This window comes from Nannospalax galili, unplaced genomic scaffold (genome assembly GCF_000622305.1).
Source record: "Nannospalax galili isolate Female #2095 unplaced genomic scaffold, S.galili_v1.0 scaffold1217, whole genome shotgun sequence".
In the NCBI taxonomy this organism is placed as follows: Eukaryota; Metazoa; Chordata; class Mammalia; order Rodentia; family Spalacidae; genus Nannospalax; species Nannospalax galili.
Genome location: NW_008339068.1, coordinates 809986 through 822680, shown reverse-complemented (window position 1 = coordinate 822680; position 12695 = coordinate 809986). Strand labels below are relative to the sequence as shown.

At 41.9% G+C, this 12695-nt stretch overlaps 1 non-coding gene and 1 pseudogene across 1 annotated transcript; both read right to left on the bottom strand.

Moving 5' to 3' along the window:
• Window positions 1-1333: 1333 nt before the first annotated feature.
• On the bottom strand, window positions 1334-1437 carry LOC115070509. The gene has a single exon (XR_003849661.1). It is a non-coding gene; the product is annotated as a U6 spliceosomal RNA (small nuclear RNA).
• A 6530-nt stretch (window positions 1438-7967) lies between these two features.
• Window positions 7968-12695, bottom strand: part of LOC103734739 — a 14805-nt pseudogene continuing 10077 nt past the window's right edge.

Here is a 12695-nt window from a genome sequence, read left to right as displayed (position 1 = left end):
AGACTGAAGATTTCAGTGGGAAATTAGTATGCATGAAAAGTAACCAAGGAGATTTGAAAAAAAGATAAAACAAATTTTAGTTCTAAAATTACAATAACTAGAATTTAAAACTCAGTGAATAGGTTTGGGCTCTACTTAATGAATAGGTTAAACAAAAGAGGAAAATCAGTGAACTAGAAAACTGTTTGGAAAAACTGTTATAGCACATGGAAAACGAAAGTATAGCAAACTCAGAAGACACAATAAAGAATATACAGGATACAGTGGAAGGATGGGATACAGGTAAGTGGGGGTCTGCCCGACAGAAGAAATGTCCAGGAGACAGTGGCTACGGCTGTTCTGTAGCTAATGGAAGACATCAGTCCCTACACTCAAGACCCGGTGACTCTCAAGCATAAGAAACAAAGGAAGCCTGTTCCTAGCATGACTAGAAAATGAGCAGAAAGCTGGAGATGACAAGAAACTCTTAAAAGCATCATGGGGTGAATAAGACGTTACTTTCAACAGAGTGACAATTAGACTGGCAACTGAGTTCTTGAGAACAAGAGAAGCCAGCCAGAAGGCTGTGGAATATTGTATATATTGAAAAGCTGTCACTGTCAATATAAAATTCCTAGTTCCTTCCCTCCCTCCCTCTCCCCTTCTTTCCTTCTTTCCCTTCTCTCTCCTTCCCTCCCTCTCCTTTTTCTTCAGACAGACAAAACTGAAAGCATGTATCAGCTGCACACACAGAAGAAACTCTAGTGTATCACCAAAGAAGCAAAGAAGTTACCTAGATGCAAGGACAGAGACATAGGAGGGATGAAAGAGCCTCAAAAGCAGTGTTTATGTGACTAAATTTAAATGAATCTTGATGGCACAAAACAATAATAATAAAGTTAAAACAACTTATGGAATAATGTCAGAAAAAGAAACCACATATAACTTGGAGATGAAGAAAATGAGGTTCAAGTGTTTAGAAGATTTGAACAATGTTATTAAAATGAACTGAAGAGGGCTGGGGAGATGGCTCCATGAGTAAAGAGCTTGCCACACAAGCGTGAGGCCCTCAGTTCAAATCCCCAGAACCTATGTAAAAGCTGAGCTTGGCAGCAGACATCTGTAGCACATGACAGCTAACAGCCATCTGTTAAGTCCAGCTTCAGGGCTCTGATGCTCTCTTTTAGCCTCCGTGGGTATTGCATGACATGGGCGCACTTACATTCAGGCAAAACATTCATACACAATAAAAAAGAAAGAAAACAAGAAGCATTTGGAAAAGTTGATTACATAGTAGCTAGAAGGTCCTAGCTTTTCCTGTTTTGCTTTGTTTTGCTTTCTTTTTTTCTTTTTTTAAAATCTGGAACACTTCACAAATTTGCATGTTCTCCTTGGTCAGGGGCCATGCTGATCTTCTCCGTGTTGTTCCAATTTTAGTATTTGTGCTGTCGAAGTGACCGTGCCTTGCTCTTTGGGTATAACATCATCATTATCAGGGATACTTTGCTATTTAAAGACAGATAAATAAAACAAAGTCCTTCACAGAGATTTCTTTCCAGAGGCCACCATGCTCATGTTTTCGAGTTGTTCATTTGGTTTTCAGATCCTTCATCTTCCTTGCTCACACCCTCTGCCTGCTTAGCAAGCCCGACTGTGTCCAAGGCCTCAGTCAGTCTTCCTGGCTTCCTTTGCCTTCCGGATCTGTCTGGATGTCAGCAGAAGTCATCCCTCGACTGTGGAAAGATAACGACAAATGAAGACCCTTTCAGAGTATCTTGTTCTGATGTTGGGATTGCTTTGGACTGAACTGTGAGAAAAGGTGCAGATTGCTAACAGCACGTTGTTCCAGGGATTCACCCTGCATTCTGGATCCTTTTTGAGGGGTTTGTAAGACCCAATGGAGTTAAAAGTTCTCCTTCACTTCCACGACCTGGGATTCCTGCAGTCTCTTAAATACATGGAGCTTCTGGGGTTTCCTCAACATCTCTTCCCCATGCATGTACTTGACCTCATACTTAGGGTGGAAAGTTACTATAGTCACTGGCCTCTGGAAGATGCACCTGGTCCTTCTCAACAGAAGAACAGTAGTTGCACCAATTCAGTGTTTGTCTCTTACCTTGGCTTTGACCTTGGCTAGCTGGACTTCTCTGTACTTCTGTAAATGAGGGGTATCATACTTCTTTCGAGATTCCCCAGCACAGGTTGGCTTGGAAATGTGTTTCCTAAAGGCTCCTCCATGGCTGTAGAGCTTGTCCTGAAAGCCCTACTACTGAGTTGCGGGCAGGGCTAGAGTTGGTGGAAAAGGTAGTCGCCTTGTTTTATTATTTGAGATAGGGTCTTATGTAGCCTAGTCTGCCTCAAACTTGCTATGTTGCCAAGGATGACCTTGAATTCCTGATACACTTGTCTCCATCTTCCAAGGCTGGGATTACAAGCATCTACCACTGTGTCCAGTTTATATATGGAAAAACTGAACTGAGAGAGTTAAAGAACTTCTCTAAAGTCAAACAGTCAGCATCCAGGATTTGAACCCATGCACTATGTTAAGGGTCTATAGACTAAGTGTCCATATGGCATGTGATGGCTAATCCTGGGTGTCAACTTGATTGGATCTGAGATTAACTGAAATGAAAGAGATCTTCTTGATTGGATCATCTAAAGCCAGAAGACACACCCTAAATGTGGGCGTTACCTTCTGATGGCAGCCAGTATAAAAGACCAAGGCAGAGGAGAACGCCAGACTTCTTGCTGCTTGCCTTCTCTCTCGCTGGTGAGTTCATCTTGCTGCTGTAGACTGAAGACTAGCTGATCTTTTGGAATTTGTCAGACCTTCAGCACCGGATTGGGACTACTGAGACATCCAGCCTTGTGAACTGAGTGACTACGGATTGTCAGCCTCTCCAGTGTGGTGCAGCCATTGTTGGACTACTCGGACTCTGTCCTGTGAGCTAAGCTGATAAATATATATTCTATTGGTTCTGTTTCTTTAGAGAACCCTGACTAATACATGGCACTATGTGTTAAGGGTCTATAGACTAAGTGTCCATATGGCACTATGTGTTAAGAGTCTATAGACTAAGTGTCCATACTGTACTATGTTAAGAGTCCATAGATAAAGTGTCCATACTACACTACTTGTTAAGGGTCTGTAGGCTAAGTATCCATACTGTGTTAAGGGTCTAGAGACTAAGTGTCCTTACTGCAGTATGCCATACTGAAACTGTTTAAGAATTTAGAGTACTGCTACATTAGCAAGGTGTCATAAGAGAATAGAAACGTGACTAGTCCTTTAAATTTTATTTTATGTGTATGTGTATTTGCGATTGAGTATATGTATGTGTACCATGTGCCAGCAGAGGCTTTGCATTCTCTGAAATTAGAGTTATGGGTGGTTGTGAATTGCTGTGTGGGTGCTGGGAACTGAACCTGGGACCTCTGCAAGAGCAGTAAGTGCTCTTAACTTCCAAACCATCTCTCCAGCCCCCTTTACCATTTATTGATTAAATGGTTTGAGGTTTTTTTGTGTTTAACTTTTATTGTTTTTTTTTAAGAACAGTGTCTCCCTGTAGCCCCAGCTGGCCTGGAACGCACTATATAGACCAGACTGGCCTTGATTTCACAATCTCATAAAGATCTGCCTGCCTCTGCCTCCTGAGTGCTTGGGATGAAAGGCATGTACCACCACACCTGGCTACATACACACACAGGCACACACATGAGTGAGAAAACAATTTAAATGTTTTACTACAAGAATTCAACAAGCATATAAAAAAACAGGAATTGGCGAGGGGGACAAAATGTTATAAGGTAGATAGAAGTTGCAAGATGACAGAATTCCAACTTTACCAGTAATTATTGTAAATATAAATGTGAACAGATTGAATTATTCAATCAAAAGATGGAGATAGGTAGAATGTATAAATAAACACCATTCAACTCTGTGCTGTCTATATGAGGTTCACTATAGATCCCCCTAACACAAATAGTTTGATTTTGTTTTGCAGAACTCAGGGCCTCATACATGCTAGGCAAGCACTCTACTACTGAGTTATAGCCCTGACCCTGAACACTAATAGTTTGAAAGTAAAAAGATGAAAAAAGACATTCCATGCAAATAACAACCCAAAGAGAACAGAGGTGTATATACTAACATAAGACAAATTATACTCTAAATAAAAAAGATCATAAGGGACAAGAGAAAATATTATTGGTTAATAATATGTTCAATACAACAACAATATATGGTATACAACAGTTATAAACATCTAGGTATCTCCTAATCACAAGCACATGAAAAGATGCTCAACAGCAGGAATCATCAGAGAAAAGCAAATTAAAATCACATTGAGGGGCTGGAGGGATGGCTCAGCAGTTAAGAGCATTGGCTCTTGCAGAGGACCTGGGTTCTGTTTCCTGCCACCCACATGGTGGCTCACAACTGCTTATAACTCCAATTCCAGGGGATCTGGCACCCTCTTCTGCATGGTGGATATAAACTCATGCAAATACACATAAATTTAAAAAAAAATGAAAAAGAGCCAAAAAAATTGGAACCATACATGCTGTTGGTCAGAAGATAGAATAGTGTTGCTACTGAAGAAATTAGTGTAGCATTCCTAAAAATCTAAAGTTAGAATTGGTCCATATCCAAAATGATGGAAAGTAGGAGCATCAAAGAAACTTATGTTCCCTGCAATGGATAACTGGGAAAGCAAAATGTAATGTACATACAACAGAATACTAGGCAAACTTTAAAAGAAGGGACATTCGATATACGCTAGAGCAAAGATGTCATGCTAAATGAAACAATCCAGTCACAAAAAGACATACCGGGCCAGGGAGACAGCTCAGTCAGTAAAGTGCTTGCTTTACAAGCACCAGGACTTCATTTGGATCTACACCACCCAGGTGAAAAAAAGAAAGGTTGGGCCAGCAAGATGGCTCAGAGGATAAAGGTTCATGCTACTAAGCGTGATGACCTGAGTTCCATGCCAGAGCCAACATGGTAGAAGGAAAAAACTGATTCCTGGAAGTTATTTTCTGACCTCTACGTGCATGTCCAGGCAACACACACATACGCCTTATCTAAAAAAAAAAAAAAAAAAGTGGGCCTGTGAGATGGCTCAGTGGGTCAGAGTGCTTGCTACTAAATCTGACATGTTAAGTTCCATCGATGGAGCCCACATAGTAGAAGAAGATAGGAGAGAGAACTGACTCCCACAAATTGTCCTCTGCCCCCCACACCAAATAAATAAAGACGTACAGTGTATACAAAACACACACATATGCACGAGCTGCATGATTCCATTTCAATGAAGTACTTAAAGTCATTAAAATCTCAAGACAGAAAGCGGAGCGGTGGCTTCTGGGAGCTGGGAAGGGCAGGTGGTGCATTATGTTAATAAATGTCTCTGTTTTACAGGTTGAGAAGAGCTATGAAAAGAGATAGATGGTAATGGCTGTGTAACATTATAGGTTTTTATTTTAAATGTTTATCTTTGTTTTATGTGTATGAGTATTTTGCCTGCATAAATGTTTTGCCTGCATGTATGTATATTTACCACATGCATGCATGTGCCTGCAGAGGCTAGAAGAAGGTGTTGGATCCCCTGGAACTGGAGTTAATAGACTGTTGTTAGCTGCCATGTGGGTGCTGGGAACCAAACCCGGGTCCCCTGAACTAGTAGCCAGTGCTCTTAGCCACTGAGCATTCTCTCCAGTCCCAACATTATGGATTTTAAAACTACTACTGAACTGTACATTTAAATGTGGTTAAAATGGAAAATTGTAAGTTATGTGAATTTTACGACAGTAATAAAAATAGAAAAAAATCCATTATATATCTTTATTTCAGCCACAGCAGAAAATACAAATTGTGTAAAAAGTAACATTTATTATAGCATAAAATATGATGCATCTAGAAGTAATTTCATCAAGATATGAGCAAGATTTCTACCTGGTAAAGTATAAAATCTTGAGGGAAATTATAAACTAGATTAATGCAATAGGGTTCTCCATATCTCATATAAAATGTTTTGGTTCTCGGTCCTTAACTTCAGTTCCAGGGGAATCCAAAGCCCTCTTCTGACCTCGTTGTGCACCTCTTCATGTGCAGCATTCCACGACACGGGTGCACTCACATACATGCAGGCAATATACTCATACACATAAAATAAAAATAATAAGTAAAATATTTTTTTAAATGTTTTGGTTATCTTAGAATTGACCAAGAGAGTCTTTGTAATCTCAGTCAAATTACTCACAGGATTTGCTTGGGGTGGGTAAATGGACAAATTCAATTCTAAAGTTGGTTTTATTTTTAAATTTTTATTTCTTATATTGTATATGTATGTGATTATGTGTAAGCATACACATGCCATAGCACATGTGTAGAGATAACAGGATATTATCTGTGTGGAGTTGGTTCCCTCCTTATTTTTTATGTGACAAATATGAAGAGTCACAATGGTGATAGATATGAGGCGGATAATTAGCTTTACCATATATCAAATTACAAAACTATAGTAATTAAGGCAGTGGGTTTTTAACACAGGGAGAAATAAATTGACCAATGTATCACAACAGTCCAAGAATAGACCCACCCACATATGAATCCTGGAAAGAGCTGCTGTGTTGATTCTTTTACTACCACTGTGACCTGAACCACGGGGAGTGTTCACAGGGTTTTGGTCAATAGGATGTAGTCAGCTTCCTTTGAAGGGGGCTTAATTTTACCAATTCAGCATGGAAAAGAAAATGCTTCCAAAGGGGACACCTAGCTTTGAACCAGACACCTTTGATCTGTAGTCAAATGGTCTATCCCTGAGCTATACCCCTTCTCATAGAGGAGGACATGGAATTAGCCTTTCTTTACACATCTAATCCCACCTATACAAGTGTTTATTCTGACTGCAGAGCTTCTGGTGGTGTCTGACTATAAACGAACCTCTTTGTGCCATAACTAGCCTCGCTTTCTCTCTTTGAGTCTGAGGCCCAGCCTGGTCTACATGAGGGAGTGCCTAGATTGGGTTAATTGATGTGAGAAGATCTGCCCTAAATGTGGACAGCACCACTCCATAGACTGAGATCCCAGACTGAATAAAAAGAAAATGGGGAGATGGAGCTCAGTAGGTAAAGCCCATGCCATGTAAGCCCAAGGACCAGAGTTTGGATCCACAGTACCCAGACAAATGCCAAGTGTGTGTGGCAGGTGGCACTTTAATCCCAGTGCTTGGAGGTGAAGACAGGATCACTGGAGCTACACTAGCTGAATCAGCGAGGTCCAGGTTCAAATGAGAGACCCACCTCGATAAATTAGGTGAAGAATAATTGACTTAACATCAGCCTCTGGCCTCAACACACACGTGTACCTACACATACAAACACACATACACACACAAACATGACACACATGCCAAAATAAATGATAAATAAATAAACAAGTAAATAAATAAATGGAGAAAGTGAACTGAGGACCAGCAGCCATTGCCTGTGCTTCCTGACTGAGGATGTGATGTGGCCAGCTGCCTCATGCTCCTGCCACCTGCCTTCCCCAGATGATGAACTGTATCATTTCTTAACTGTAAGTTAAAAATAAACCTTTTCTTCCTTAAGTTGCTTTTATCAGGTGTTTTGTCACAGCAATACGAAAAGTAACTAATACAAGGTCACTTTCCAGACCAAGATGACTCTTTTCATCTTTCCTTCAAATTCCCCATCTGCCTAAGGCTCTGGGAATTTCAATTCTTATTTTAGCTTTTTGTGTCATGGAACCTGGCAAAGCAGGTTCAGTGAGCACTGGTCACCAATTTGGCTCACTGCATCTCAGGATGCACTTTTACCATGTTTCTAATACCCCCTTGGTGTGGGAATCCAGTAAAAACTTAGCCAGCTGGTTCTGGTTCAGGGTCTTTCATGAAGTTGCTGATAAGCTCTCAGTTGGCTGTTGCCTGGAGGAGGCCCTCTAAGGTGGCTCACTACCATGGCTGTTAGTTCCTTGCTGGGGGCAGCAGGAGGCGGCCATTCTTGCTACGTGGAGCTCTCCGCAGGGCTCCTTGATGGGTCGCCATGACATGACAACTGGTTTGCCCTAGAGATCCAAGGGAGATCGAGACAGCCAGTGTATTTAATGACCTGGCCTCAGAAGTGACAGAGTTTCACCTCCACTAAATCTATTCATTAGAACTGTGTTACCAAGTCAGCTCACATTCAAAGGGAGGTTAATTGAGCTTCACATCTTTAAGGGAGAAGCATCAAAGATTTGTGAACACACTTAAAACTACTGCAGTGTGATCAAAGTCAAAGGAATATAAAGTTGCATCAGGCTGAACTTACTGAAATGGACTGGCTGAGCTGAGACTTTTCAGGGAATTGATGGAAGCTTTAAGAAGTGTAGCCTTGTGAGAGGTCTTTAGATCATCGGGGCGGGGGGTGGGGGTACTCTCAAAGAGGATGTCAGGATACTGTCTCATCCTCTCTTTCCTTCTGCTTCCTGACTCATGAGGTGAACAGGTTTTCTCTCCAGGCACATCCCACCACTATCATCCAGCACTCTATCCAAACAGTGGGCCACAAAATCATAGACTAGAACCTTCAGAGCTATGAGCTAAAATAACCTTTTTCTCTTTATAATTTAATTATTTTGGATATTTTGTTATATTAATAAAAAGTAGACTAATCCATGTTGTCATTGTCAAAACAGTAGCCGCTTGGGCTCTGAAGGCACTTGCTTCATTTAATATTTCAAACCCCAATGATAGCCTTGGTCATTGTGATGTCACTATACCATGTTGCTGTAATTCCCATTTCCCACTGGCAAGGAACTCAATGCTATGCGTAAGTCCAAGGGCACAACCAAACCCAAGCCCCCAAAGTGACTTACCTATTGTGTCCCCTTGACTTCTATAGTATAGCAATTTTGTGTGAGTCAGGGTCCAATGAGGAGACAAAAGCTCAGTGGTAATCTGAACAAAAGTTTAATTTAAAAAAGGAGAGAGAACCACTCAAACTACACCCCTAACAACCAAATTCCTCTTGAAGCCCATAGAAGGAAGCCCCAAACAATAATCAGGGCCTTTGACTGCCACTGTTAGTCTTGATAGAGGTTTGTGTTTTATTTTGTTTTGAGACAGGGTCTCCCTATGTAACCCTGGCTGGACTGGAGCTCACAATGGAGACCAGGCTGGCCTGCAACTTACAGAGATCTCCCTGCCTCTGTCTCCTGAGTAAGGAGATTAAAGGCCCACACCACTATGCCTGGCTTTTCATAGAGTTTTTGATCTATTCTATCACTTTGCTTTGAATGAAAGTTTCCTTGCTACTCTGTGGGCTTTTATCTCATTCTTGAATAAGAGGCCAAGAATCAGAAACGCCCAGCCCAGACCCTGACCACCAGTAATACTGCTGCAGGATTTTGCCAAGCAAGCACACTGCTACCAGGAATACAGACTCATCCTTCTTCAGCCCCCTGCACTCTTCATGACAAGGCGTAACATTGCGCCATCTGACTAAAAAGACGTATTTACAGCCCCACTCCATGATTGCAGAGCAGACAACGAGGGGTATTTGCAGTTGATAGGGAGAATGTTGGTAACTGCACAGGAAACCGGACAGAGGTTTTCCACCTCCTTCTTAGGGCACAGCAACTGTTCCTTCTGTCCCAGGGACCCCAAAACAGCATGTGACCCAGCTGTGCATGTCACTGTAAAATTCAGTTTTATCAAAAAAGTCTGCTAAGTCAGTTTATCAAGAATCTTGACATCAGCCTCTTTATCCATTGTCTGTCTTCATCCTTCACAGCCTCCCAGGTCTTAATCTAAATCACCCTGACCTGTCTTCAGTAAATCCCACTTTCTTCTGATGTTACCTTTGAGGAATTTTCTGTTTTTTAAAAGAGTTGTTTTTATTTATGTATGTGTCTGTATGTGTGTATATGCATGTGTGTGGAGGTGCACGGGGAGATGAGAAGAGGGCGTCAGATTCCCCTGGAGTTGGAGTTACAGCTCACAGTCACCTGATGTGGATGCTTGTGGGAGTCAGACTCGGGTCCTCTATAAAAACAGCATGTGCTCTTAACTGCTAAGCCACCTCTCCAGCCTCCTCAGGAATTTTCTATTCTCTGGTGCCCACCCTGCCTCTGTGCTATCAATTCTTTTTTTAAAATTTATTTTATGTGTATGAGTGTATTGCCTGCATGTATGTGAGTGTACCCATGTCGTGCCATGTTGCAGAGGTCAGAAGAGGGCTTCAGATTCCCCTGGAACTGGAGTTAAGGATGGTTCGTAGCCACCATGTGGGTGTTGGGAATCGAACCCAGGTCCTCTGCAAGAGCAGAGCCATCTCTCCAGCCCCTGTGCTATCAATTCTTGCTTGTCAATATTGTATTGAGTTGAGCCCATTCTCTCTCTCCTCCAGTGCAAGACCTGGTTGCAGTGCTTCTTATACCTACTGTGATGGTCCTAAAAGAGCCTGCCTCACTGTGAATTAAATATTATTTAACCAGGCATGGTGGCACATGCCTGTAACCCCAGTACTCAGTGGAATGACACAGGCCATGAATTTGAGGCCAGTTTGGGCTACATAGTGAGTGCTAGGTCAGCCAGGGCTACAGAGCAATATCTTGCCCCCCAAAAAAGGGGGAGGGAGGGGTGGAGAGTTAAGAGCACTGGCTGCTCTTGTAGAGGACTTAGTCCAGCTCCCAGTACCATAGTGGCTAACAACCATTCATAACTCCAGTTCCAGGGAACCCAACACCCTCTTCTGATCTCCATGGGCATTGCATGACACTGGTACACTTACATACATGCAGTCAATATATTCATACACATAAAATAAAATAATAAAATATTTTTTAAAAGGCATTATTAAATAATTTTTCTATGTCTGTTATATATATATGTGTGTCTTCAAAAGTTTGTTTATATTTAGATCATTAATTCATTTGTACTTCTTTAATGGAGTGAGAAAGGGATTATACATGATTTTGTTTTAAAGGTGGGGTCTCAGTAGTGCAGGCTGGCTCCAAGCTTGTAATGTAGCTAAGGGTGACCTTAAACTCCTGATTCTCCTGTCTCTACCTCTCAAGTGATGGGATTATAGGAATGTACTACCACACCTAACTTTTTGTTTGTGTTTTGAGACAGGGTCTCTTGTAAACATCCTATATAGCTGAGGATGATTTTGAAATCCTAATCCTCCTGTCTCCATCCCTCAAGTGCAGACAGGTGTGAACCAATACACAATCTGTGTGGCTGGTAAGAATGGGGTCACTGCTATCTATCTGTAGGGCTTGGTTCTTGATATTATGGTATGTGATCTGGTTTCTAGGCATATAGACCATGGCATCTGGTGCTGGGTGGGGCCTCTGACACTGTTCCACAGGTCACACTAGTTCTGCAGCTTGATGAGGAGCCTGGAAGTTTAGCTTGGAGATGCACTTCCCGTAAGTCCAAACTTATGAAAGAGATGTTTAATAAACTTTTCACACAGACCATCATACCTGGTTTATGTGGTGCTGAGGACTGAACCCAGGGTTTGTGCATGTCAGACAAGCATGCTACCAACTGAGCTACATCCCTAGCCCCTACTTTTATTTCTTTAAATTTGTTGAGGGGCTAGGCATGGTAGTACATGCCTGTAATCTCAGCATTCAGGCTGAGGTATTAGCTCAAGGTCCACCTGTGTCGCTAAAGAATTCTGTCACAGTTCAATACCATAGTGAACTTGTAGTTCATACTTACTGAACTTGAGACCTGTCATAACCCCAGAGCTGGCCAGTGGTAGATTGTTGCAGACTTCCATTTACTCTCAATTTCTGAACTCTTTACGTACAGATGAGCAAAATAAGAGTTCATGGACTGGCCTAGTTTCTGAGCCACATGCCGACTGGTACCTATGTGAAGAGATGATTGTGTTACAGGGGAGCTGCCCCACTCTGCTGAGTTATTTATGAGAGCCTTCTGTAGAACAGCATTTCCCAAGCCAGTGGAAGGGTCATATACAGAGAGTAGGCACTGCATTCAGTGTCTAGGAGCCAGCTGGAAAGGACTGACAGCTGTGATGGGTAGGAAGGCTTGCTCCTGAGTGAGGGGAAGAAAGCTCTTGGGGTGACATCCCAACAGAGAAACAGCTACATGTGCACGGTCCCCTAAGCTCTCCACTAGGCTTGGACCAGTGGGGCTCCGTGAACAGCGCAATGTTCAGTAATAACAGGCCTTTCCTTGAGAGCTGAGAAGGCCACAGGAGAGTCACGATGGCTCTGTAACAATGGGAATGTCTTCATTAAAGAAACAATCCTGTTAGAAAAAGCTTTCAATGATGAATTAAAACCTACTGAGCCTGACACTATTAAGCGGTTGAAGGGGTTGGAGGAAGGGCATACTTTTTCAGAGCCATTGGGCTTGTCTTTTGTTATTGTTGTTGTTTTTTGAGACAGGATCTCTCTATAGCCCCAGCTGGCCTGGAACTTGCTATGTAGACCAGCTGGCCTTGGACTCACAGAGATCCACCTGCCTCTGTCTCCTGAGTGCTGGGACTAAAGGCATCACACCTGGCATACTTATTATCTTCTTAAAGCTATATAATTTATATACTAGTCAGACATAGTTTATCTCCTTCCTCTAACTCTGTTGGAATGCTGACTCAAAAAATATTTGTTTTATTAACCAAAATAAAGACCCTAGAGGTGTATCTGATACATGATAAACACTAAATGTTTA